Genomic DNA, 27,406 nt, shown 5'->3' on the forward strand with positions numbered 1-27,406 from the left:
CCTAGCACATGTGAGGCACTAAGTTTGATTCTCAGCACCACATTAAAATAAAATAAAGATTTTGTATCCACCTAAAACTAAAAAAATAAATATTAAAAAAAGACAATTTTCATTTCTGTTTCTCAGAAATGGGTCACACAGTTCCCTCTTCATAGGAACAGTAACAGAAAAACTAAGATGGAGTCTAGAACAGCTAAGATGGAGTCCCTATGGTCACATGTTTTGTTCGTATAGCTACAATAACTCCATTCCTGCTATCCCAGTACTAATAACTTATTTGATGCTTGCAGTTATCTTATTTACTCATCATTTTATTACTGATATCTATAAGCCTTATGTCTAAATGAGAAGCTAATACAGTTGTTCACAACTATATTGATTTAACCTTGTCTATATCTATATTAACCTATCAGCCTATATTTATCTATAACTATATTGGCATACTGACTTATCACTTTTCACTGTTCCATATCTTTTTCCTGTGGCTTAATCCTATATCTTACAGTTACATGATTTTATTACTATTACTTAGGCTTACTCCTGATTAACTTATCTATGAACTTATGTCTTACTGTTGCCTATCTATGTTATTTTACCTTGTTCCTATAATCTATAACCTATGTCTATGACTTACTGATTATATTGTTCAGTTCATACTACAACATTTGGAAGAGATAAATGTTTGCTTTTGGTGGAGATGCTGGGGATGAACCTGGGAAGGGATAAAAGTTTGCTTTTTCCCTTAGGGACCATTTATACTGGGAAAGGATGTACTAGAAGAGGTTTATGTTTGGCTAATTTTTCTCCCTCCTTCTAAGCCACACTGTCCCTCTGTTTTTCTTGGGGGGCTGCCTTGTAGGAATATTATTTTTCATAACCCTTCAACTACACTGAGAATAGACCCCCAATTAGAGCTTTCTTACCATCTCCCCTCCACCCTACAACTCTGAGTTTCTAGGTTCATATCAACTAGTCTTAAGGAAGTAGAAAGATTAGTAGACTGACTGATCCATCAGTTTCCCACTTTCTTCAACTTTGAACTTGCCAAGATAATTGTTTCCTTTATCTTCATAATTCACTTACCAAGTTTAAGCAGATGATTGGTTCAATTCAATTATCCCACATTAAAACTTTTATCTCCCAAGGCTTGCTATTTATTTTTTTAATTTAAATTTATCTTTTTGTAAATTTAAATTTATGTTTTTAACTGATACATAAAACAAAATTACACATATTTTTGAGGTACACAAATGCATATGTACATATATAATATTTAAATGTAGATTATTTAAATAGAATGTCATGATGTTTATATATTATATAATCTATAAATCAGATTAAATGTATCTACTCAAACATTTATCATTTTTTTTTTGTTTCCAAGCACTTTAAATACAGTGGAATTTCAGACCCAAATATATGGTCTACATGATAGATATTTATTAGACCAGAAATAATCCAGTGTTGAGAATCAGGATCCTGGTCCCCATTCCCCTGGTGTTGAAGATTGAACACCCAAGAAATGCTGAGGCAAGAGCAAAAAGTTTTATAGAAGAGAGAGAGAGAGAGAGAGAGAGAGAGAGAGAGAGAGAGAGAGAAAAACAAATTTGACTCCTCTGCAGAATAGGAGGTCCAAACCTGGTGCCCAAGGAAGTAGAGTTGTCTTGTCCCTTTTATAGATTTCAGATTTAATTTGTTCTCATGCCCTCTCCTTCCATCCTGCTTATATGACCAAAAGATGGAGTGATCCAAGAGCCAGAGAGGAGATGCCAAGGAGTATAGCAGGAAGGGAGCCAGCCACCCAGGCGGCATTCATTAACAACTCCTTGCTGGGAGGAATAATTCCCTGGAGTTAGGTAACCTTGGCACCAGGTTGGAGGAGGGGGAAGTACTCTGGAGGTATTAACATTTTATTTCCTTTGAATCAGCCCCCATTTTCCTGACCCAATCATTTATTATCTACACTGATTATCCTTTTGTTCCAGCCTCATTTATCCTTGAAAGTTCCTATATAACCACGAACTCAAATGTTTAAAACAGAACTCATTATATTTCTTTACCAGCCTTTCTTACATTTTGAGAAACACAGATAATTTGATCAGTTGTGAAGATTTTCCCCAAGTATTTCATTGCTAGTGGTAAAATAACTACATTCAAGAATGATTTACTTTTATAAAAATTAGTTAATGTATGCTCTCACTTCATAATATTGTTATGCTTTCCTGAGTAGGAAAGAAGTAGGGTTTAATTAAACAACTGAAAATTGAACAAAACCCTGGAAATACCCATGCAAGTGTATCACATGCAAACTTCACCCATAATACTTTGTGACAGAACAAAGAAAGTAAAATATTGGTCACCCTGAGGGCTAAATATATCTGATATTCACAAGAGAAATCTGAGAGATTTAGATTTGGGATATTGATTTGGGAGAAAGTATATGTAATAGATGAGTCTGGAAAACTTCCTACATATTCCTAATCATCCTTTGTAGTATCTGTACAAGTATTTCAAACAACCTTCACTTTCTCTAACCTCCACTCTATAATCTACTTCATCCTCTTCCACAGCCTTTCATCCTTTACTTCAGAATGGAAATAGAGGCAATGGTGATGAAATTCCCTCAACTGGAAACTCCCCCATGCTTCACCTGTATAAATCTCCTAGGGCAGACATAACAAATTACCAGTCTGGATGCTATAAACAAATAAAATTTATTCTCTTACAATTAGGGAAGTCAAAAGTTTGAAATCAAGCTGCAGCAGGCTTGTTTCCTTTGGGAGGATCTGAGGCAGACTTTAATGCTTCTGTCCTAGTTCTAGGGTGGTTGCTTACCATCCTTGGCTTTCCTGTGTTTGTAGACCATTGCTCCATTCTCTGCCTTGTATTCACATCAACTTCTCCCTTTGTGTATGTGTATCTATGTCTAAATCTTCCTCTTCATACACAGATATCATTGGATTAGGGCCCATTCCAGTCCAGTATAAACTCAGCTAAAGGAGATCACATCTACAAAGATCCAATTTCCAAATGAGGATGCATTCATAGATACAAAGGGTTGGGTCTTCAACATATATTTTGGAAATACACAACTCAACCCATAAGAGCATCCAGCTTTATATATATATTTTAACCTCCCACTAGAAAACCTTTTTCCTGCATAAGGATATGCCTCTCAAATTTGTTCTCTTCTTTCTTTTTAGTGACTTTGCTGCAAGTATCATTTTCCTCTCTTGTGTTTTCAAACTTATCTTTTTTCTGGCTATTTCTCAGCATGTAAACATATTCAAGTTTCTTTCTTAAAAGTATTTAAGTCCTATGCAGTCCTATATTTCTATTTTATCTCTTATCCTTCACCTTCTGTTCCTCTAAAACTATGTCTTATATTCATGTTTGCACTGTATCTTCTTTGACATGCTCCTCAATCAAATGCAATCTGGCTTCTGCTCATCAGATTACTCTTGTTAAGGTTACTCATGCTCTTTTCATTGCTGAATCAGTAGACACTTCTTAATTCTATTATATGACGTAAGGACTGATGAATTTTTTTGAACTACTATCATCATCTTCAAATCATTTCCTCCTTTGATTTCCAAGGTATTTCACATTCCAGAAGTTTTCTGTGTCTCTGAATGTTTAATCATCTTGGAAGACTTTTCTTGCTTTGTTCATTCCTTAAATGTTCCTGTCCCTCCAGGATTAATTTATCTTACTCTTCTCACTCTGAAGATGTTTTTTGATTAGTTTTGTTTCCTTTCATGTCTTCAGCCCCCATTTTTCTTCTCAACTCCAATCCTATTGAACTTATTACCCAAGTGGAAAACATTATGGAGTCACCCATGGCTCCTCCATTTTCCTCACCTTTGTTTTAAGTTTTCCTGTATATTACATTTATTTCTAATATCTCCCAAATTGGTTATCTAGTCTCCAACACGACCTGAAATGATTTAGTTTAGTCCTCTGTATTTTCTTCTTGCATGCTTCAATTATTGCATTTTATCCAATACAAACCATTATCCACATTGTTGCTAACCTGATTTTCCAAAATGCAATCTCTTGATGATATTTAATTGAAAATCTTTTTAAGTTTCATCATAGCTTTAAGGATAAAGGTCTAAACTTCTCTGTCACTTATCATATCTCTCACTAGTTCATCTCTAACTCTCATCCATGATGAAATAGTCACATCTATTTGAATGTTCCAGATTACTTCTTCTATCCAGAAAAACTTCCTACTCTTCATCCATTAATTCTTACTTTTCTTCCATGTGTCTTTGGCAGAATGTCTCCCCTTACCTTAAACCCTTTTATCTGATTTAGATTTTATACCTTGTGATAAATCTTTCACATACTCCAATAGAATCATGCATTTACCTCTACTGCACCAATACAGATGAGATGAAACCTTATTAACTGTCTGTGTTTTCCACTGAATGATAAGCTACTTGAAGACCTGAACTATTTTTTCTTATTCCTAGAAATTAGTGGTATTTGTGGGCTGGGTTTGTGGCTCAGAGGTCGAGCCCTTGCCTAGCATGTGTGAGGCACTGGGCTTGATCCTCAGCACCACATAAAGTAAAATAAAGACATTGTGTCCACCTATAACTAAAAAATAAATAAAAATAAAAATAATTCTTTAAAAAAGAAATTAGTAGTGTTTCTCACAGAAAGTCTATTCTATAAAGATTTTTGAGTGAGTAAATCTATGGATATGGATGAGATTGACTTTAATATTTAATAATAAAAGATAGCAAGGATTAGACATAAAAGGCTACAAGGACAAACACTGAAGAGATAGATTTAGGAAGAAATTTTATAATGGAAACCAAAAGGTGGTCAAAGAATAGGAGGAGAACCAAGAGCAAGTGATCATACTTGGTCATAAAATTTTTCCTAGGACGGCACTGAACTGAATAAATGTTGAAATAAAAAAACACACTTCAGAAATTATGCACTTTCTGCTATCCATCACCAAACAGACTTTAGAGATGCTTGAGTCTTTGAGAATTATTTTGTAAATCATCCTAAGCTTTGCATAATGACATTGGACTTCATTTTTTTTCAACAGTTTCTACATATTTTTGGTGCATTTGTTCAAACTCAGTTTGAAATCTTTAAAAGTATTCAATGAATGAAACACCAACCCCCTTCTTTTGGAAAATGATTGTTATAAAAACAAAAACTTCACAATGAGTAATGTAAAAGTGTATCCTTAGAGAAAAGGAAAGTACTAAACAAATTAAACAAAGAGATCATCATAGGAATTTGGTTTCTAACTTCTCTAATGCCACTTTAAAAATTCTCAGATTACAGGAACCTTTAGTTGGATAGTTACATTCTGTCTGAAATGAATAAAATTTGAAATTCTAAAGTTTTGCTGCACCTAAATTTGGCAAAACATTGAAAAGAATCAAAAGTAGCATATTTGGTGATTGTAGTAGAAAGGTACTTTGAATGACATAAAGATAACGCTATGCAAATGTCTGGGCTGAAATGTCTATAATATTTTTGCCGTGGCCTTCAAATGTGCCTGGCAGCATGCCAGTCTCAGCCTAGAACCTGTCTACCCAACCTTCTTTCCTTGGTTTTCCACTTGGTGTTTACATTAGTCAGTTTTTTGTCACTGTGACCATAGTACCTGACAAGAACAACTTAGAAAAGGAAAAGTTTATTTTGGACTCACTATTTCTGAGGTTTAGTCTATGGTCAGCTGACTCCATCACTCTGGGGTACAGTGAGGCAGAACATGATGGCAGAAGGGCATTGTGGGAGGAAAGTTGCTCACCTCATAGTGACTAGGAAGCAGAGAGCAAGGGGAAGGTGCCAAAGGGAAGATAAACTTTGCAGGGTCCATCCCCAGGAACCTACCTCCTCCAGCTACACTACCTGCCTACAGTTATCATCAGGCATGGTAGTTCTTTCAAATTAATTCATCAAATGTATTGATTTGCTGATTAGGTTATAGCTCTTGGAGTATGAGCTCTCGGGGGACACCTCATACCCAAACCATAACAGTGTTACACTTGCATCACGGTTTTATAACTCTCCCTTCTCAGAATATCTCCCTGCTATTTCTCACAGATATTTCTTCAATAAAATCCTTCCATATTTAAACCCTTATTGGTAATTGCTTCTCAGAGAAGTGGGATTAACACAGCATTTTATTTTATAAAATAGAATTGACAATATTCTCCATTTAGTAAAATTTTCTTCTGATTGAGTTTCTCAGGTACTTCAGTATCTTTAGAGTGTCACAATATTTTGGCTTATATAAAAACTGACTGAAGTTGTCAACACTTCAAATTTTTTTATCACAAAACAAAAATGCATTATTCAAACAGGATATAGTTAAGAGTGAAAGGTAGTTTTAAATATATATAAATTACATAAAATTTAAGGTAATTGCTGGTGGACATGGTCCTATCTAAAAGCACTTTTCAAAAGTTATTTCTAAAAATATAGAAATTACACATGTACATAAAACAAAATTGCATTATAAAAAGGCTTTATATAATCTGATCATTAAAAATAAAGAATAATATATTGTTACATTCTTTCATAGTTTCTGAGACTTACCTGTTTGTGATATCATGTCATGGTTGTGTTTAATCATAAATTTTTGTTCAGTAACCAATCTCCCCAGAGCCCTAAGAGTTTGTAGTTGCACTTCAATCAATACAAGGTGAGGTAGATGGCAACCAGGATGCATCTAGGACTGAATCCCTTAAGCTTAATGTGCAATACCTCACTTCATGTATTTTATGGGCTGTTATTGTACAAGCACTGTCTTCTACAAAATAAAGCTACTAAAAATATTTTAAGACTACTGATCATATATGTTCTCTTATACTTAGAAGTAAATGAATAAGTATCTAAAAATATTCTACAATTTAAACCTTGAACCCTTCTTATAAATAAAATAAGGTTTCTTGGATCCTTACTCCCTCTCCTAAATCTGAATTAATTTTTATGATTGTATCTAGCTAAATGAGGTGAGTTGGGAGGGCTGTGAAGTAGGTTTTGTGGGGAGGAGACTTTTCCTTTTAAGTTATTAATGTGCATTTTAAAAATTGGAGTGTAGTAATAATAAAAAGATAATATGTACCCAGGAACATTAGTATACAAGACTAATGGTGATATTATATTCTGGAAAATGGTAATACTTAGAAAAAAACAGACTTCTGTTTAAAAATTCTGTCAAATTCTGATTCCACATAAAGCTTAAAATAAGCAATGAGTTCTATGTATAGAATATTTAATCAAAAGAGAAATATAATCACAATTAGAATTTCATAGGATGACAGAAACAAATGTGAGATTAAAATTGTTTGGGTTATTACATTTGCAAAAGCATTTAGTCTACATAAATTATACCATAGTAGTAACTTAAAGCTCTATAATAAAGGCATTTATAATAGTACATTTTTAAAAAATGATATTATTTTCTAAAAAGATTATTTACAGAGTACCATTTGAATTTAAAAGCAAACTTGCCATGTGATTTTAAGAAATCAGTATATGGTACAATATATTTTTAAATGTGTATGTGTATATATTAATAGAAATAAATGGATATATATATATATGTGTGTGTGTATATAGGTATATATATATAATATATGCTAATGCTATTTCTTTCTTTCTAACATGATTAATAGTGACTTTACTTTTACTTTTGTTTTCTGAGAGTGTTTCAAATGTTGTCAATATACCTGTGATTCTTTTGTAATTAAGGATGCATATTAAATAAATTTTAATTTTGAAGTCAGTATTAATTTTCTGGTCATATTATGATATACAGAGTTATTTGAAGTTATCAACAGTGATGTCTAGGCCAGATTTGGAAGGCAGAGAGGATAGGAAGGGTCAGAATGAAAGAAAATGATACTAAAATTCCCCATGGCTAAAGACTAGGTGAAGCAGAAGTGAATGGTATATGAGAAATTGGGAGGATAGGAAGTTATGGCCAGGGAGTGCACTCTTAAAGTCTAATATATTTGAGGTGGAAAAGTTGAAGATTAGTTATATGCTACAAGCCAAGAGTCAAGATTATTGCAATTAAAATGCAAATTTTATGATTAAGTCATAATATGAGTTGTGTATATTGATATTGGTATGAAGATAGACGAACTCAGGGCAAATAAAGAATATGAATAAAATTCCAAAATCTTTATTCATAAAGGCTAGAGTAAGGAGGTCTATGTATGATAGCAATGAAGAGGACTAAAGAGTACTATAGGGAAATGGCTTGAGTTTTAGATGAGTGAATTCTCTCTCCCTCGCTCTCTTTAATAGATTTTGTTTTCTCTCTTTAACAGAGTCACTGAATTGTCATTTTATATATTATTATACAAAATTAGTAAATATAATTTTATTAATGTGTGTCATTTACATATCAATTCATAAAATATAAAGTGTAGATAAAGATTGTTCTTGACACCAAGTCTTAATAAAAATAGTACTTAAAAAAGGCTAATCTAATCAAACAAACACATTGTGAGTACTACAAAATATCTTAGACCCTTAGAGAACAATTAACTTTACTTGACTATTTTTTTAACATTTATTTTTTAATTTAGGTGGACACAATATCTTATTTTATTTTTATGTGGTGCTGAGGATTGAACCCAGTGCCTCATGCTTGCTAGATGAGCATTCTACCACTGAGCCATAACCCCAGCCCTACTTGACTGTTTTTTAATCTCTGAAATTAATTCATATTTTAAATTATTTAACTAAAGGCTATAGCCAGCATATTATAAAGTAGACCTTAGTAGAAACACATCTTAACAATGCTAAAAACAACTAGGATCTATTTTGGCATGACATCTACCTGGGATTCAAAGTCACAATATGATAGCCTATACCAAAGAACAGCTTTCTTAAAAACAGGAAATTTTGAGTGTTTGCAGATCTGTGAATACCCTTCAGGGAGTCGGATATAAAGCTGTCATTTTGTTTAGGCTTTTTGTTTTTCATGTTTCCATCTCTTCAGATCACCTTTTAGAAATACCAATATTTACTGACTATCTGGCAGAGAACATAAACTAAAATCAGTATGTTTAGACACTTTCTTAAATTTTGTTTTAAAGATAAAATAATTGGTCAAAAAGCATATAGAAATGAAAGGATTATTTTGTTGTGGAATATCACTGGATTTTGTCAATTCTTGTTATTTCACTGCTTAAAAAAGAATTAATCATATGTATTTCTAACAATTTTTTAAAAACAAATAGAAGAACAAAAGCTTTTTTTTTCCTTTCAAAGTAAGCAATTAAACAAACAAAACTGTAAGCCATTAACTACCAAAAAGGCTGTCCGCAATTATAGACAACTCTAAATAAGATGAAAAAGAGAGCTTTATTAATTGTGGAAGGCTTTTTAATCTATGTTTGTTTGGGTAAGTCTATCATATTGTAAATAATTATTTATGTGTAATGACTATCTTTTGGTAATAAAAACAATCAAATATGAGCTGGAAAAGGAGATATAAAGATAACAATAGGCCCAAACCACACAAAATTTAAGCCCATGGATATCGTACATCTTTGTTCTCCTCCAGCATTTTGTTACATTTCTATTTTCCTGGGAAGCAGCATTCAATTTTATAATGAAGAACAAGGTAGAATCCTTTGTGGTATTTGTGGTAGTTGCTCAGTTGTGCTTTTAATTGTTGGCCAAGTAGGGAAAAAGAAGACTTTTAATAATAAAGGATTGGGATGAGCTGAGCAATAGATGGGCTGATGCAAAAGATCAGGACTGGAGATGCTGCTCACCTAGAAGGAAAACTTAGTCAACCCTCACACATCCAAGGAACAAACAAACTTAACAGGTAAAAGATAACCACGAAGCAACATTTTCTTCCTTATGTTTTATATATTTTAATTTTCTCATATTTAGGCATGATTTATACAAATACCATCTGTTTCTAGTAGTAAAATGAGATTTGTATTAGAAATGAGAAAATCTGGTTTTAAACATAACACTATGGTTAATTAAAAGTGTGATTTGGGCAGATCACTTGGAAACTTCATGGACCTTAGTTCTCTTATGCAAAGTGAATATGTTTGTTATATCACATAATTTCTAAGGTCTCAAGATCCTCTTCAAATCATGTAATATCTACTCCATACTCAAATTTCCCCATGTGTCCTAAGATATTTCTTTAGAGTTTTAAAAAACATGAAACACACACATTACATTTAGTTTTTTGTCCTTTTGGACTTTGGAACAGGTCTCAATTCCTTCTGTTTTGATGATGACTCCATGGTGATTATGGAATATCTGGCATTATAATTGTTTCTTCATACTAAGTTTTAAGTTCTTTACCTTTTGTATTTTCTACAATATAATCTCATTAGATTCATCATAAACATTTTTCTTACAAAGTTTTCTCATAGGTGATATTGAAGTATCTTTTGTATCTTACTAGAAAGTGCATAATGTCAGATTGTCCAACTTTGAATGATAAAAACTTTGATTCTTGATTAAGGTAGTAACTTCCAGATCACTCCATTTTTTCCCCCTTCCAGTTCTTTTTTTGGGGGGGGGATTGAACTTGGGAGCACTTGACCACTGAGCCACATCCCAAGCCCTGTTTTGTATTTTATTTAGAGACAGGATCTCACTGAGTTGTTTAGTGCCTCTCTTTTGCTGAGGCTGACTTTGTATTCGCAATCCTCTTGCCTTAGCCTCTCAAGCCACTGGGATCTTCCAGTTCTTACATTTTATATATCTTTGACTTTCAATGCTATACTCTTGAATTTCCCAAATATACATTCATCATATTGGTAGCTGCCAAACAAGTTTTCTAATCAGGTGCCTTTTAGTATCTAAAATTCTCAACCTGTTGTGATAGTCCTACAGCACTTAATATTTCATGGTTTCCCACTAAATTAATTTGATTTTTGTCTTCCAAACATGCTTTGCCATGCCTACCCTCTGCCTTCAATATCCTCTCTTTCCTCTAGAATCTCTCTTATAATTACCCTTGGCTTATGCTTACCATCTATTTATGTTAGATCTCATACCACTACTATTATCCTGTGTTTCAGGTTTTTTTAGTGATCCCACATTCAATTTATAGCATATACTTTTATAATTTTCAGCATGATGTTTCTTTCAACTGGAAGTAATAGCCTTTCAATATAGGAATTACATTGATTCAAAGTTATAGTTATTGAAAAAGTTGAAATAAGTTTCGAATGTATGATAAAATTGTTTTAAAAACTTTTTTCTTTTTATATCCATGGCTGTCATCTGCTCAGGGAGCATGTATGTCAGCATAATGGTAATGAACAAGAATACTGCTCTTTATAAAGTCAAGGAAGCCACCTTGAGAGCCTAGGTGATCATTCAGCAGCCTTGTGAGTTTTCCTTCCTAATTTCAGCTTAGGTGTGATTTTTATGTGGCCTATATTTCTGGAATTGGGCAGTTTGTTCCAGATGGAGCTTTTATGGCTATGATTTGCTAGGAAATACTGCTGTGTTTGCAGATCATTCATTCACTGATAAACTGAATTGACTTTCTCATGTACTTAACTCAAGTTTTTTAGTGTGATATATAGAGAGAAAACTGGATTTGGAGTCCAAAGACCTGGGTTTAAATATTGATTCTTCCACTTACCTTAAAGGTAACCTTGAGCAAATTCTTTAACCTCTTATAACTTTACCTAATCTGCAAAAACAACAACAAGAAAATTTCTTCCACAACTAGAGCATAGTATCATTGCAAGACACAAATTTGTAGTGTGGGAAAAATCTGTGATTTATAAAACACTATCCGGTTTAAGAGATTTTTTTTTCAACTTATAAGGAAAGTAATAGTCTCATTTGGGAATATTTTTTCTATTTCAAAATTGCATATTTTTCTGTTTTTTATTAACTAGAAAAATAGACTTAATTCATTGCTTTTTTGGTAAAACAATCAGATTAAAAATAAAGAGAAAAAATAATTCATTTTTATCTAAATTCTTTTTAAGCCACATATTTCATTTTCTTCTTTTATCTTCATGATTTCCTTATATATTATGGCATTTGTGGGCTTTTTATTTTTTAATCTTCAATAACATCTTGCTAATTTCTTTTATAGTGATCCATCTGGTTTTAGGGCTAGCTTTACTCAGTTATATTTTTTCTTAACATTTTGCTGTAAATTATGTTCAATCAATCAATTACATAATATTTATGGCATATCTGCTATATAAAAGCCATTTTTCTGTCATCAATGTAAAATTTTGAAATGTAAAATACCTATCCTAGATTTCATTTGCTCTATGCATTGTCACATAAAAATAGTTCATATACTCAAAATATCCAAAATGTCTTCATATTAGATTAGGAGACAAACATAGAAAAGATCTTAATAAAACTGAGGCTATGGAGAGGAGAAATTGTGGATATAGAGATGGATTCATTTGTAAGTTACTTCAAATGAAGGGAGAAATCATTCATTGTAAGATGTAAATGCTTTCAATTATATCAATTGCTTTAGGAATAGTATTGTGACACTATTTGGGAAGGGAATTCATGATTGATTGCTGTGTAATAAATTACCCAAATATTGTGGTGAAAATCTTTGTCTTCTGCAATATTCTGTTGATTAGAAGTAAGTCACTTAGTTCAGCCTACATACAAATGAAGGTGATTTAGACTCTACATTTTGTAAGGAAGAGCACTAAAGAATTTCTACCATATCTAAAACCATCAAAATCTACCATCTAGCTAAAAATTATTATAGGCTTCCTACATGCAGCATACACTCAGTCCTCCTCAAAAAGCCTCATCCATTTCAGCATCAGTTTAAATTCTAGGACCACACCCTCTATGCCAATGAACTAGGTATTAAAAAATAAAGGGAAGAAAACAAAGTTGCCAGTTAAGGATATTATAGTTCTAGAAGAAGTTAGCCCAATCCAATGGTTGTGAGTCTAATCTCACTGTTAAGATTTTAGACTCATTTCAAATACAATTTCTATCTTTATTTTCTGCATAGGACACAGGAGGACACAGAAGGACACAGAAGGACACAAAAGTACATAGTCTCTTTCCTCATTATTTTTCTTGCTATCTCATGTGCTTGGGCCCATGAGGTCATAAACAGGAGTGCAGCAAGGAGAGAAAGAAGACTTCATTGGTGATTGCCTATACTTTGAAAGGGAGAAAGCAAGCCTCTTTTGTCTAATATTGCTTCTCCATCTGATGCTGGTGACATGTACAATAGCGCCTATCTGCAGATCATTCCTCCACCTGGATGCAGCAGAAAGCAGGCTCCACATCACCTGACTGATCTTATTATAGGTGATGTGTGCACACTTTCAGCACTTCTGCTCTCACCTACCCTCAGGGGAGGGAAACCCAGGAGAAAGATACTCCCATGTCACTTTGCCCCCATTCAAGAGAATGTACCATGTATTCTCTTGAGTGTGTGACTATACCAAGAAGCCTAATACTGCTCCCTGGTCACCTCCAAATTCTCAGCATCAAGGGGTCTAGAAACTTCTGTTTCTCCCTTCTTGGAGCCACTAAATACCAGTCTTCATTTGTATTAGCTTTGTAATGAGCCAACTCTCAGCAACTACAGGCAAGAAACAGTCCTTTGCCCTACCTTCCAGAGTGTTCCTCAAATTCTGATTTATGATTCTCCTGAACTTTCCATCTTTCTCAGGGGAAGCAAAGGAAGCATGTGGCTTTCCCATATCTTCCTCCACCATCAGGGAAATGGTGAAATGGATAAAAGAACAAGTGTGAGACTATGACACCATCCCCAATTTTTCTTTCTGTGTTCATTTTTAGCATTCTTTATGCAGATGATAAAGTAAGTAGTGTTATCAAATGGATTCTGCGGGAAGACTACAATATAGCAAAATATGTGTTGAAAAGTCTAGAACCTGTAACTAACGAACTTTGAAAAGTGACAGAAATGTTCTTTAGTCAGCAATGAGACGTTATCACAGTATTTGGCACCATCATATTGGATTAATATAAATGATTTATATGACCCACCTAAATTTCCTTGCATATCATTGAAGATGCTCATTATCTGAATACCACCTACACTTTTGTACTCTTCTCCACCTATTCCCTGCTTCAGTCATAAGAAGCCACAGTCTACTCCCAGCACATAATTTTCTTACTATGCTTTGATACTTTCCTATGCTTTCCTGCTCCAAGACCACTCTTCCTTCCCCCTCGACTTCTCTTCATCACTCTGTGTTTTTCTCCACTCTATTCTTATATACCAGGTTGAATTGACCTCTTCTTTCTGATATCCTCATTAAACTCTGGACTCTACCCTTAATGGAAGATGGACTGATCTTCTGGAAGTCAGAGAGCATGTTTTACTCAATTAATAAATCTAGCACAAGCACAATGCCTGACACCAAGTAAGTCTGTATGAGTCACAGTTCTGAAGGTTATATACTGTATCCAACCTGTTTATAGCTCTTGTAAGTATACCTATATCTCTACTCTTCTATATTTAGTTGGAAGATTCATTTTGAGAACAGGTCATTTAAAACAACTTACATCATGTTCTCTCTGCATGCTCCAATTGCATACCTTTCACAAGAATATTTTATAGAAAGTAATTCTCTTGTCACTCTTATGATGTAGGTCAGAATCACTGTATTGATTGAATAGCTTATTTATTGAGCTGCTATTCTTCTCATATACCCTTTCTTTTAGAAAAAAATATGGCTTTAAAAGATGAAGGACCTAAAATATCTATACATAAGAAAAGAAGTAGTCGACATCTAAATTCCTGACACTGTAATAAGCCAACTTTGATAGCATTGATTTAATAACTAACCCAAGATAGATCTTAAAATTTTCCAATCTTTAGCTTCTTTAAAACAAATAATTCAGACAACAAAGGCACATGAAATGAATGATTAAGCAAGGGTGATCAATACTGATATTCCTTCTGTGTCTTGGGTCCAAGAGAACAATGCTAGGATATTTTCATTTCAAGAGGAAGTTGAAACAATTTATGTTTTATGACTATGATGAGAAAGGCAATTGCAGAGTGGTTTGTGCAACTACGTGCCAGGTACCATACTCAATAAATACTCTATTTATTTGCCTCATTTAGACCATACTACCTTATTGTATTTGGCTTACCTAGGGGAATGAAACCAATTCTTTCTTTCTATCTATCTGTCTGTCTATCTATCTAACATAGAGGTTGACAAGTCCCAAGGAGTCAGGAGGCTGGAAATCCAAGATAGCCAGTGGTTTAGTTCCAGTTTAAAGGTAGCAATCTTGAGACCCAAGAAAAGCCAGTTTTCATTTAAGTCCAATAGCAGGGGAAAAGCTGACCTCCCAGTTCAAAGGCAGTCAGGTAAGATGAATTCTCTTACTTGGATATCTTTCCACTTTATTCTATTCACGCTTTCATTTGATTGGTATAGCCCACCCACATTAGGAAGAGCAATCCGTTTTACTCCATTTACCAATTTAAATGTTAATTTCATCTAAATACACTCTAACAGAAACATCCAGAATAATGTTTGACCAAATTTCTGGGCACCCTCTGACCCAGAAAATTTGACACATACAGGGAACCATCATCACACCTATGTTGTCAGTTCCATGACCACCCCTAATTGTTAGATGGTGAAAATAAAAAAGTTGCTGTAATTTTCTTATCATACACAACTGGTAAATGGCACATAATCTGCTCCAACCCAGAACTTGTTTAAAAATAATATCAAGGTTTAAAATTTTAAAGAGTCCTGGTATTTTTATGAGAATTAATTTAAAAAATATATAAAATATAAATACCATTGTCTTGGCACATAGACTACAGGTGATATTATCATTAATGGTATTGGAATTAAAAGCATTATTATTATTAGTTTGTTAGTATGAACCTGTCTCTTCTTTAGTATACTTGATACTTGGGATGTCAAGGTGGACTTTAAATGAAACTATATTTGACTGATATAAATTTCTGTTCTTTTCCTTGGTTTTGTGGTATGAAGATTAAAAATTGTAAGTCACTAGACAATTAATTACTCCAATATATCCTTTTGCAAAGATAATATTACCTCTGGCAGAGATATACTTTATTTCTGCTGATGTGATTAGAAAATGACAAGGTCAACCAAAATGAGAAATTGACAGCATCTCTGTCTTTTCAGTTTTTAATAAGTATTGTCAAAAGAAATAATAATCAGATCTGAACTTGTTTGTCCTTGAAGTGCCTTTAAAATAAGCCTCCTAGCAAATCTAATGTAAGATCAAAAGCAGTTGTGAAAAAATAGAAATCACTTAAGTATACTTCATTCCTCTATTCTCTGTGATAAAAATAAAATGCTTATTTACTTTCAATGACTTGGGCACTGGAGTATTGCTTTATTCCCTAGCATGTTGGAAAAGGATGATAAAGGGAGTTTTAATAAATTAATAAGCCATATGTCTCCATATGTTCCAATGTATAAATAAAATAGTCTTGTAGAGAATAAATGTCCTCCCAGAGCCCTAGTCTCATATCTAAAGTAAGACTTCAAAAAAAAACTGTGAAACTTAGTTATATATATTTTCTCCTCCCCCTTTCCTCCTTCTCCTTCTCCTTCTCCTCCTTCTCCTTCTCCTCCTCCTCCTCCTCCTCTTCCTCCTCCTTTTCCTCCTCCTTCTCCTTCTTCTCTTTCTCCTCCTCCTCTTCCTCCTCCTCCTCCTCCTCATCCTCTTCCTCCTCCTTCTTCTATCATTGGATTTTGTTACGATTTGGATGAGTATCCCCCAAAGGCCCATGTGTTGAAGACCTCAACTTCTGGTGCTAATGGGGGTTGGTGGAACCCTTAGGAGATGGGGCCTAGGAGAAGGAAGTTAAGTAATTGAGGGCCTGCTTCAGAAGGGGCTATTAGGACTCTAGTCCCTTTCTCTCATTTTGCATCCCAGCTTCCACGAGAGTATCTGCCTCTACCATGTGTTTTTCACCATGATATTCTGCCTTGCCACAAGTCCAAAAGCAATGGGGTCAAGCAATCATAGACTGAAACCTCTGATACTGTAAGTCAAAATAAACTCTTCATCTTTTTAAGTTCATTTATTTCTGATATTTGCTATGGCAACAGAAAGCTGACAAACACAGGGATCCTATCTTCCATCCTTCTCAAGAACCAAAATCTTGTTTTCTTTTATTTCCACATTTTTTGTTCTTAGCAAAGGGTGTGCTAAACTTGTAGCATTGAGATACAATGACTTATAAGAATTATTTTTTCTCTTTCTACCAACCCCCCTCATAATTTAACAAGCTGTATAGTTTAAAAAAACTTTAACTTTAGGCATCAATGGATTGAGGAGACATTTGCTGCAATCAGAAAGAACTTCCTAGAGTTGCTAAAAATCACAACATATAAAAACCAGGCTTTCTCTCTCCTCTTCCCAGACATCAAAGACAAGTTTGTTCATTTCTCCTTTTCAATCTCATACAGGTTCTCAATTCCAGGGACTGATTCACAATACAAATCATCTTCATGTTATATGTACTAGTGCTTTTTTTATCCCATCTCTGTACCTTATGTCAGAACTATTATCTCCACATAGAATGCCTTCCACTCTCCTCTTGGGCAATACATGCTCAGATTAATTAGCATTCTCATCCCTCTGAGGCATGTGGTTTAATTGAGGCAATGAACCATCCTCCCAAGAAACACCTATGGAAAAGTATAAAGTCATATGTACCCACGAGCATTTGTGCATGGACTGGTGAAAGATTCATCCTTCTATCCCTCAAAGAGTTTATGTTCTTTGTAGGAGCAAAAAATACATATTGACATATATTTGATATATATTCTGTGCTCCTAATAAGAATATAAATATATAATATAATATAAATATATAATATATAAGACATATACATATATTCTCTATATCATCTATAAAACCGTGAAGCGGATGATGACTCCTTATGTCATCAGGTACCCAGGTTTCTTCCAGCTCTCTCCTGTCATCTTCAGAAGCCTCATTCTTATAGTACAATGTGGATGAATATTGGAGCTCCAACACTTGCATCCATTGTTATCAGCAGGATAGGGAAAGGGATATAGCAAGAAGGTGCAAAAGGCACATACCAACAATATTGTAAATTCCCCAAATTTTCTAGACAGAACTGTTTATAGATCACTGGTGAGAATATAGTTGATTTGCCACATCTAGATACAAAGAATGATGGGAAATGTAGTCACTATCCCTTCAGCCACGTGGCCAGTTAAAAATCAGAGTTTCCATGACACAGGAAGAGAGACGGATACTGGGATAGAAAACTAGCTACCTCTGATCTATGTCCCCAGGATAAGAGCAACTTTGGTCTATAGAAAGGAATTTTGTCAAAGTAGGCAGTGTTGTAGAATGGCTTCCTTTCTGTGTTTTTCTTTTGTAATGCTGAAGTTCATAAAGAGGAGATTCTCTCCCAATTCACATATTAAACAAAAGTCTAGAAGGCAATATTTCTCCATATCCATATGGATAACAAAAAATTATTTCAAACCTAACATTTTCAAAGCACAGCACTTGCATCTATTGGCACACCTCCCCAAATCTTTTCCTCCTCTAGTCTTACCTCTTATAAAATGGTACCATTGCCTGCTTAAATTCTCAAATCAAAAACCTTGGAGTCATTTCTTTCTACTGTTGCCTTCACTACTCCTCCCATACCCATTATCTTCAATGCAATAGCTCTAGCTCCAAAATGTAAAAAATATAACACATCCCTGCCCACTTCCCTCCATCACTGCTGCCTCTAAACTTTGTCCTAACAATCATCATCTCTTCCCTTGTTGCTAACATCCCTGACCTATTCTCTCAGTTTCCAACCTTACTACCTAATTCTTTACAGTTTGGACTGAGTGATATTTTAAAAACCATTTTTTCCATTTGATATTTTTCAAATTAAAACAGTAATTTTTTTTTCATCAGATGAAGCAAAATAGTCCAGTGTGCATAAGGACAAATCTAGTCATCTCACTAATGACCCAAAGCCTCCTGAGGTAGCATGATAAAGAAAGGGATATGACAAGAAGGTGCAAAAGGCACAGATCTCTGTCTCTCTCTCTGTCTCTCTGTCTCTCTCTCTAACACACACACACACATACACACACACACACACAACTATATATATTTTTTTCCTCACCAATCTCCTTGTTGACATGGATTTTTACAAATACAGATAAAGAAAGGTAGCAGAATACAACAGACACTAGTATGGCAGTATGTAAAAACATGGATGTGTAACCAATGTGATTCTGCAATCTGTATACGGGGTAAAAATGGGAGTTCATAACCCACTTGAATCAAATGTATGAAATATGATATGTCAAGAGCTTTGTAATGTTTTGAACAACTAATAAAAAAAATTTAAAAAAAAATTACAAAAGTAAAAAAAAACAAATACAGATAAAGGGATTTTTTAATATTTTATGAAAAACAAGATACTCATTACTTTTTAGCTTCTGTTTTTATTTTTAGTTTAAATTGTATCATGTCAGATTGCTATTTAACTGGCCACCTGGCTGAAGAGATAGTGACTACATTTCCCACTTAAATGGAAGGTGTCAGGGAAAGAGATGGAGCAAATTATGTTATGTACATGTATGAATAAGGCACAATGAATCTCACTATTATGTGTAATTATAATGCACCAATAAAAATAAAAAGAAGCAGGAAATAAACACTTAAATGTCTCCTCATGGCATTCAATAAGTTTTTTCCCAAAGGATTAAAGAGCATCTATTTAATTTGGCAAGTAAGGTAAGTCTAAGGAAAAGAGATTTTCTGCCATGGTGTGTGTGTGGGGGGGATTTTGTTTATTATTTAAAAATACACTTGTCAGGTTACTATTCTGAACAACACCTTGCTAAGTGTTTTATATTTATTAATGTGTTTAGGCCCACAATAATCTTCAGAGGCTTATTTCCTCTGTTTTACAGATAAGGAAACTGTGGAAGTGGAATATATGACTTACACAGTCTGCAGATCTGTTTAACCAGAAACCAGGCGTTTTGAGCCAGCATCTCACTGTGTCTGTGTTCCATGTTCTGGGCCAGACCAGACATTCCTGTGGAGAAGAGGATTGATTTCTCTTGTGTTCTTCAGGGTTCCATCATAGTTCTCCGAAGGTCTATGTATTTGTTAAAATTATTTGTTTAAAGTTAGAGAAGCCTTGAGCATGTTTCAAAGAATCAAGCAAGGATTAATATAGGTATTGAAGATGCTACAGCTGAAGAAATTATCATGGTTTCAAGGTTAATAATCAACAAATTTATTGACTATATATTAAATATATATTCTTCTGCCTACTATATATTGAGATAAAGTAGGACAGAGCCCATAGGAAAAGTTGCCTTTAGAAAAACTTGGATAGATCTTCTTTAAAACCACAGGAGCAAATACACACAGAGAGATGAAGCAGATATACATAAATAGACAGAGGAGAGGGAATCCATCAGCAGTAAAGGAATTCCAAGCCTGACAAACCAGTCTTGTTTCATTCAGTTCTGGGCAAGTATTTCATTTTATTGTGACCCAAAGTTTTACATATATCTTCCCATCCCTGTGGTGATTACTTGCATACCACTGCATCTGCCATATTATGAAAATTTTTATATTTTACCACCACCTAGCTTCTACAGTCCATTTTCTTCACTATCACATCCATTTATCTTACATTTCAAAAAATCTGCAGATATCAATCAGCAAGACCAGTATATTCTCATGCTAAGTATTTATTTGTGCATATTAATTATACAGACTAGTGGGGTTTATTGTGGTTTATTCATATGTACATAAAAATGTAATTCGATAAGTTTCACTCCTGAATACCTCCCCCACCTTTCCTATCTCTTTCCTGTTTATCCCCTTCCTCTCTTAATAGTTTCCCTTCCCTTTTATGGTGTTCCTTCTTCTTCCTTTGAGCTTCCAAATATGAGAGAAAATATATGATACTTTTTTCTTCTGAGTATGACTTATTTTACTCAAAATTATGTTCTCTAGTTCCATTCATCTTCCTGCAAATGACATAATTTCATTACTCTTTATGGCTGAATAAAACTTATTATGACTATATACCACATTGTCTTTATCCACTCATCTGTTGATGGATGGATACCTAAGCTGGTTCCATAACTTAGCAATTGTGAATTGTGCTGCAGTAAATATGTATCTCTAAAGCATGCTGACTTTCATTCTTTTTGGATAAATACCAATGAAATTAGTTGAATTATATAGTAGTTATATTTTTAGCTTTTTGAGGAAACTACAGATTGATTTTCATAGTATCTGTATTAATTTACTTTCCCACCAATAGTATATCAGATCTCCACCCCCATTCTTGCCAGCATTTATTGTTATTTGTATTCTTGATTATTGCCATTCTAACTGCAGTGAAATGGAATCTCAATGTAGTTTTTATTTGTATTTCTCTGATGGATTAAGATGTTGAACATTTTTTTCATATAGTTGTTGGCCATTTGTACTTCTTCATTTGAGCAGTGTCTGTTCAGGTCATTTGCCCATTCATTGGTTGGGTAATTTATTTTTTTAATGTTAAGTTTTTCAAGTTCTTTATATAGTCTGGATATTAATCCTTTGTTAGAAAAAGTAGCTGGCAAAGATTGTTTTCCTTTATGTAGGTTGTCTTTTCACTTTGTTAATCATTTTCTTTCCTGTGATGAAGCTTTATAATTTGATACTGTTACATTTATTGATTCTTGCTCTTACTTCCTGAACTATTGGGGTCCTATTAAAGATGTTTTTGTATGAGCCTGTATGTTGAATTGTTTTCCCTCTTTTTTTCTTCTAAAAATTGCAAAGTTTCTGGTCTTAATTTAGGTCTCTGATCCATTTTGAGTTGACTTTTGTACAGGGTGAAAGACAGTGATCTATACATGGATGTCATTCTTCTACACATGGATGTCAAATTTTCCCAGCCCCAGTTGTTAAAAAAGCTGTCTTTTCTCTAGTGTATGTTTTTGGCACCTTTATCAAGAATCAGATGACTGTAGCATACTCAGTAAAAGTTGAATGTGTCAGTACAATAAAAAGTAAATATTGTATGTTCATGTGTGTTTCTAATGTTTACTTCTCAAAGAACTAACTACCAGTAAAAAGTGATATAATAATTTGTCTTTATTTTTTCAAGTAGGTCAGCATAATGTAAACAGGGGGTGGTGGTGGTCATTTTGAGTGTAATGTTCCATCCCTTTATACAATCTCTTGGAGTAAGTATTAACGGAGGGAAAGAAATGGGTAGGATCTTGGCCTCATGAATAAACCCCTAGTCTATTTCTGCTCTGTCTTAACAGAAAGGAGAAGCTTGATGCATGAATAAGGAAACCTACCCAGGAAAGAATATAAGGGTCCTTTGCAGAATTGATAGACGGCATCTCTATGTGACTCACTTGGGTTTAGCAGAAGAGAGTGGCCTGAGCTTCCCTTGCCCTGTTGTTGGTACACTGGCACATTCGCAGTATATCTTAAACCCAACATCTTGAGTTTGATTTTTCTATGTTATTGTTTGGCACTTATCCCTTCTGTGTACATAAATATCCTTCTTTGGATATTACATTTACTAGCATTTTAGCTACAAAGCTACAAAGAGAGTTCTAGTCTCCTGGACAAGCTTTAAGTGACTCATACATTATCCTAGTGAATATTCTAATGGTTGGGAATTATTAGACTACAAAGATTTGACTATGGAAATATATGTTGAAATTGACCCAAAGATTATTGGCATTGGATAGATTTCTACTTGAAAAAGGCCCAAGGATTCCAAAAGAAAATGAAGAAGGACCTCTTGTTTTCAACAGGGAAAACTGAACCTTTTTCAATATGTATTTTGGTATTGGCTGACATAGGAACTGAGACAGTAAGTGGCTGAATAAGGAATTAGTAGACTAGCCTTCTGCCAAATCTCTTAAGCAAGGTAGACATAAATGGGAAAATATAACTGCATTCAAATTATTTGTCTGAACCAGAAAATACATTCTTTATGAATGCCACTGTATTTAAATAGCTTTCCTATGTGCATAGCCATGATTACCTAACTGCCTGCTCTAAAGATTTTGCCAACTTACATTCCCACCAGTACTTTGTGGTATCCTTTTCCCTTCATCCTTGTTAACCATTGGTGAAAGTGATCTATCCCTTTTAATAAATTGTTCACATTTTTTAAAAAGAAGGCAGGTTGGCCAGGAGTACTCACCTCCTTATCGGGGCTCAGAGGAAATAATTAGGGGAATGTTTTCTAGATTTTCAGACTTCTTTATAATTTAGTAAATTAAAAATTTGGAAAATCCCCATTCATAAGACCTCCATTAATGGTTGATGTCTGGGTGCAAGAATTGGCTTGCATAGGTCCCTGTTTTACTTGAACAATGGGGTAGCTCCATATTAGAGTTCACTGGTAGGTCATACGCTGATAAATCAGCCAATTCTCCAAACCTTACAAATGATTACTGATTTAGAAATTGAAAAAGAAGTAGATTTGGAAATGATCTTAAAGCCAACAGTGAGAAATACTTTGTGTCAGTTTTCAGATAAGCATGACTGTCCATTAGCTCCCCTGGTCATTTAGTGAAACTGAGCTATTGCCCATGAAGCTTTCTATTCAGGGTCTATGGAGAAAGCTCTGTATGGTTGAGTGAGCTGAAGAGTAGAATGTCCATCCTCTACACGTCTCAGGATCATCTGCAATGTCCAATTTTCCACCTGACCACACAGAAAATGGTTTTGGTTATAAACTATTGTTTTAGTGTCAGCAAATAAAGTTATCATAGACTATATTTTTGTAATATACTGGACAGAGTTTTCATTTTTTAAAAAATATTTTTGCATAGTGTATTTTTAGTTTTTTTTTTTCAGTAAATGCTGGAAAATCAGAATTGAACAGCTTCTGTTTAGCCACTTTAAAAAAAACTGAAATTTCCTGCTGCATTTCATGAGAGTCCTAATATCCTAATCTAGTCTCAGTACAATGATTTTCATTTGTAGGATGAAACTGCAACCACAGTACCAAATTTAACTACCTTTTTAAATGAAATCAGTAGTTAAAAATTAAGCTCTTGAATAATAAACATGTATATCTTCAATATATGTAATAACATGTGTTTAACAGATTGTTGCTAGTTTACAGTGCCTCTTTATGCATATTTTAACCACAATTACTGCAATTCTTTGAAGTAGGTGTTATTTTCTTCCATATTTTGCAGATAAAAATTGGGTCACAAAAAAAGTAACTTATCCAGAGCAGAAACCAATAAATAGCTGGTGGAACTGGAACTTACATTATTTTTTTTTTCAGATACTAAATCCTGTATGTTGTCTCTTCAGAGGAAGAAGGAGTATGGGTTTGCTCACTGTTCATTTATTCAAGCACTCAACAAACATTAATGCATGCAGTGCTGGCAATGTGCTGTCTTTTGAAAGAAAAGAAGCGATGGGACTCAGTCTTGCTTTGGTAAAGTTTACAATGTAACGGGGAAAGACAGTCAAGTAAAGAGGAAATGGTAACACAGGATGGTCCATGCTGTTAGAGAAAATAAAGGACTAATGGGATCCTGAGAGTGGCACTTCACCCAGGAGGACAGAGGAAGTAATGGATGGTACTAGCTGGAAGAGGCAATATTTAAGATGAGACAGGATAAATAAATAGAATTTGTGGTGAGGAATGGGAAGCAACTTTCTAGACTGAGAGGTAGGCATGCAAAAGGCAAAGAAAGACCTGGTGTTAAACAGGCCAGCATGGCTCAGTCACTGAATGAGGATGTGAGTCAGGAAAGAGTTGGGGAAAACTGAGCAAGCTGAGCCTTGAGACCATGCTAAGGAGTGATTTTTAATCTGGAGACTGATGCATTGGCTTTACTACTGGTATTTGTCTGCTCACGCTGAAATGAAAACACCACAGTCTCAGTGGCTTAAACAATAGAGACTTATTTTCTCACAGTTTTGGAGGCATGGAAGTCTAAGATCAAAATGTCAGTAGGGTGGGTATCTGGTGAGACCTCTTTCTGACTTGCGGGTAGCTAGTCACCTTCTTGCTGTGTCCTCATATTACATTTCCTGTGTGTGTGTATGTGTACAGAGAGCTGATATCTTTTCTTTTTATTATAAGGTTTTAAAGACCCTAATCCTATCTGATTAAGGCCCAACCCTTATGACATCATTTAACTTTAATACCTCCTTAGTGGCCACATCCTAAATGCGGTCACATTAGTGCTTCAGTACTATGAATTTGAGGGACATGAATCAATCCATAACATGACTTTCAAAATTGCACTCTGATAGGAGCATAGAGAATGAAAGGGAGAGAAAATGAGACTAGCATATGAAAGGCCCGGAAATTAAAAGAGGTAGTGGATGACAGTGGCCTGAACTGATGTTTAGTGACCAAATTTGGTCACCAAGGTGTGTGGCATTTCCATTCAGTGAACAAAAGGTAGGCCTGCCTGAACACCATGTAAGGCAAACAATGTAATAACAGGACACCAAGCACTTAAAACAACCCATCAACAGCCATGGGGATACCAATAGAACAAATTCTGCCCAGCTGGCCAGTCAGTTAATATGATTTATCTTTGAATTGGTTTGTCTTTGCCTACTTGCTAAAATTTGTCATTGCAAAAATCAATAATTGTAGCACTTTCAAAATCATTTGTGGTCATATGCCCAATGGACATCCAGATACACAGAAACTCCCTCCTGGATGGTATTTTTACCAGCTTAGTCAAAAACACTCTACTGATATGTAGCAGACATCATAGCCACTCTGACTAGATTGAGTGGTAGTTATCTGAGGATTAAACACATTCCATGTCTTGAATTCTCCTCAAGTCAAACACTTTGCCAAAACATTGTCTCCCAATTGCGAAATTGCTTAGTGAATAAATTTTAATGTGAACCTTTCAGGATAGCCATATTTAGAAAATGAAATTTAAGTAGAAGAAATTACAAATGAGACAGGCAAATAATTGCTCTTCGGAAATAATCATTTATATTCACCTGATATGACAAATCTGGGTGACAAATTTTTTCCATTGTGCATATGGCCACAAATGATTGCTACTCTGGCACCAGAGTAGCAATGTGGCAAATAGAAGGGAAGTGCAATTGAGAAGTCTATAGTATATTCAGTTAAGCAGGATAGGATATCATTCACTTCTATTTACAGAGAATAAATTCTAGCCTCCTTAGAATAATATATAGGGTCTTTCCCTCCCAGTCCTCTCAGTTTTAAATTCTTCCCATGCACATTTACCTCTTTCTAAAATATCTTCTGCTTGTTGCCTGTGGGTCAAATTCTGTTTATTCTACAAAACTTTGCGTAAGCATAATTTCCTCTCTGAAAGATTTTTCTGCCTCCTCTGAATCCCCACTCACTGAATTATTAAATTTCCTTTCTCTGCATTTCCACTGTACCTTGTTTTGCTTCTATTACAGCAGTCACCCATTATGGATGCTGTCTTGGTTCATTTTGTTTTGCTGTAGTAAAATACCCATGGCTGGGTACTTTATTAGGCCCCAATTTCTTTAATGAGACTCCTATAGCGCAAGAATTAGAACCAAGAATCAATAAATGGTATGGAATCAAACTAAAAATTTTCTTCTCAGCAAAAGAAACAATCTGTGAGGTGAACAGAGAGCCTACATCCTAGGAGCAAATTTTTACCCCTAACACATCAGATAGAGCACTAATCTCTAGGGTATATAAAGAACTCAAAAAGCTAAACACCAAAAAAAAAAAAAAAAAAAAAGCAAACAAATAACCCATCAACAAATGGGCCAAGGACCTAAACAGACACTTCTCAGAAGAGGATATACAATCAATCAACAAATATATGAAAAAATGCTCATCATCTCTAGCAATCAGAGAAACGCAAATCAAAACTACTCTAAGGTATCATCTCACTCCAGTCAGAATGGTAGATATTATGAAGACAAACAACAATAAGTGTTGGCGAGGATGTGGGGAAAAGGATAACTCATACATTGCTGGTGGGACTGCAAATTGGTGCAGCCAATATGGAAAGCAGTATGGAAATTCCTTGGAAATCTGGGAATGGAACCACCGTTTGACCCAGCTATTCCTCTCCTCGGACTATACCCAAAGGACTTAAAAACTGCATACTACAGGGACACAGCCACATCAATGTTTATAGCAGCAAAATTCACAATAGCTAAACTGTGGAGCCAACCTAGATGTCTTTCAGTGGATGAATGGATAAAAAAAATGTGGCATATATACACAATGGAATTTTACTCAGCATTAAAAAAGAACAAAAATCATGGCATTTGCAGTCAAATTGATGGCATTGGAGAAGATAATGCTAAATGAAGTTAGCCAATCCCCAAAAAACAAATGCTGATTATTTTCTCTGATATAAGGAGGCTGACTCATAGTGGGTAGGGA

The sequence above is a fragment of the Marmota marmota genome, unplaced genomic scaffold, assembly GCF_001458135.2.
Source record: "Marmota marmota marmota unplaced genomic scaffold, marMar, whole genome shotgun sequence".
In the NCBI taxonomy this organism is placed as follows: domain Eukaryota; kingdom Metazoa; phylum Chordata; class Mammalia; order Rodentia; family Sciuridae; genus Marmota; species Marmota marmota.